Raw genomic sequence first — 2,654 nt, forward strand, 5'->3', positions numbered from 1 at the left:
TATATGCACAGGATAAAAATTTTAGGAAAAAGTTCAGTGATAGACACATAAATTTATGATTACCATAAGTGGCGAATCCATGAATTCAAGCATGGAGGAGCAATTTTTATACGGAATAAGGGGCGGTATCCTCTATCTCTACCGGTGGAACCCCATAATACTAGGGGTTCCACAATCGGCAAGGGAGGGCGACCACCGATGCCACCCCCCCCATTGAATCCACCCTTGATTACCATTTTTACTTTTTATGGATCCATCATTTTATATATATACATACACATATAAGCTTTTTAACGAACATATATGTGAGTTTTTTAACGAATATATTTACAAACCTTTAAATCCTTTAAATAAATATATTCATGAGCTGACGAACTAACTATTATTAGACTCGAGTTTGACTTAATAATATTTTTAACTCGAAATTAAACTCAAACTCCATTCATTAACTTAATTAAATATATATATTTTTTAATCAAGACCCAAATAATTTGCCAGCAGTTGATAGATTTCTCAGCATTTCTCAATTATATTTATGAGCTATTTATCATTCAAACAATATTGTTGAAAATAAATTTTAAAATAAAAAATATTAATGTGTTGATTTTGACAATACCATAATAATCAGCACAAACACCTTTTAACACTCTAAAATTTTGTAATCTTTATAATGTAGGTTTTTTTTACTCGCCAACCATCACGCACATGCATTATGTGTATAACATATCAATACATATAAATTATATAAAATAAATATTTAGTATGAAGTAATTAAATAATATTATTTAATATTAATATAAAAAAATTAAAGAAAGTAAAAATTAAGTTATTAGTCGTACCATAAATTATTTATGTAATAAAAATGTCATTCAACAAATCGATGAGATATAGAAATAAAAAAATATGATTATCATTTTTTTTCGAAAAATTGATAAGATATAGATAAATTGTTGTGACTGTATCAATATATAGAAGAGCTGAAATAATTGGATTGATATATTGTGATATAAAAAATAAGAAGAAGAAAGTTATAGTAAAAATTAGAGAGAGAGGAGGTGAGAATATGAAAAACAGATGAGGATTGATTGAGATGATGAAAAAAAATGATACAGATAGTAAAAATTATGTTATACGTCTTTGTGAGATGGATAAAAAATTAAATAAATCTTGAAATTATTTTCAATCTAAAAAAATATTAAATTAATTAAATAATAAGATGACGAACCTACTTAACCATGAAAATTCCGATCATAATTGAATTTTTGAAGCATAAAAATTTAAAAATTGAAATTGTTTTCCATAGGAAAAAAATTGACTTTAACTTAATTAAATGGTAAGATGACAAATACGAAAAATTTTGAAGCATAAAAAATCAAAATTTTATATGTTGAGAGTGGGATATGAACCCACGCCCTTTCGGACCAGAACCTTAATCTGGCGCCTTAGACCAACTCGGCCATCTCAACAGATACTTTAGCATAAAGAATTAAATAGTTATTTATTATGTTAACAAAATTCCACCCCCAAACACCACTGTTACTTGGTTCAGTTTTGACTTCAATGTATCGTGACAACAGCCCGCGAATTTTATTCATCATCAAACACTAACGAAACCCAACATAAATTTGATAGCATAAGAATATACCCAGACCCGACTCGTCGGGTCTGAATACACATGACTTAGGTCGCGATCCAGCCGATTGGGTGCGCAACCAACAATTCTTTAATAAATCCAAACAAAACAAACAACCAGTTTCATAAACGCCATAATGATTGTATCATTTCCTTTGAAATTTAAAATAAATACTTTCCTTGAGATCGTTCACCACATCGTGTGGAATAGGTGTAGCACCTTCCACCATGAAACCAGGCCAGCACGAGCCTTCGCCTCCGCCTTCGCCTTCAGTTGGTCGCTCTTCTTCAACCTCGCTACAAAATCTTCTTAATTATACGATTGCCAACCTAGAAAATAAAAAGGGTCGTTCAACATACGTTGCACAGCTTGAATAGCGGATGTTGATAAATTCTCAGCAATCTGGGCAGTCAAAGTCAAGCATATGTGGTAGTCAAAGGTCAGGCAGACTTGTCGATCAAGGGGGTAAAGTAGTTGAAAGACAAAAGGAGACGACAGACAAAACGTAGGGTACAGGTCGGGATCGACAGAGCTGTTTAAAGGCAGCTTAATCTACAGGCCTACGGTCGAGGGCCAGGAAATACAAAACGCAGGGTACAGGTCGGGATCGGTAGAGCTGTTTAGAGACAGCTCGATCTACGGGCCTACGATCGAGGGCCAGGAAATACAAAACGCATGGTACAGGTCGGGATCGGCAGAGCTGTTTAGAGACAGCTCGATCTACAGGCCTACGGTCGAGGGCCAGGAAATACAAAGCGCAGGGTACAGGTCGGGATCAACAGACCTGTTCAGAGACAGCTCGATCTACGGTCGAGGGCCAGGAAATACAAAACGCAGGGTACAGGTCGGGATCGGCAGAGCTGTTTAGAGACAGCTCGATCTACGGGCCTACGATCGAGGGCCAGGAAATACAAAACGCAGGGTACAGGTCGGGATCGGCAGAGCTGTTTAGAGACAGCTCGATCTACAGGCCTACGGTCGAGGGCCAGAAAATACAAAGCGCAGGGTACAGGTCGGGATC

The 2,654-nt window shown here is 35.6% G+C and overlaps 1 non-coding gene across 1 annotated transcript; it reads right to left on the reverse strand.

Annotated features, from left to right (window-relative positions):
• Window positions 1-1,385: 1,385 nt before the first annotated feature.
• Window positions 1,386-1,466, reverse strand: TRNAL-AAG. Its single transcript has one exon. It is a non-coding gene; the product is annotated as a tRNA-Leu (tRNA).
• Between the last annotated feature and the right edge of the window lie 1,188 nt (window positions 1,467-2,654).

This window comes from Zingiber officinale, chromosome 7B (assembly GCF_018446385.1).
Source record: "Zingiber officinale cultivar Zhangliang chromosome 7B, Zo_v1.1, whole genome shotgun sequence".
NCBI lineage: Eukaryota > Viridiplantae > Streptophyta > Magnoliopsida > Zingiberales > Zingiberaceae > Zingiber > Zingiber officinale.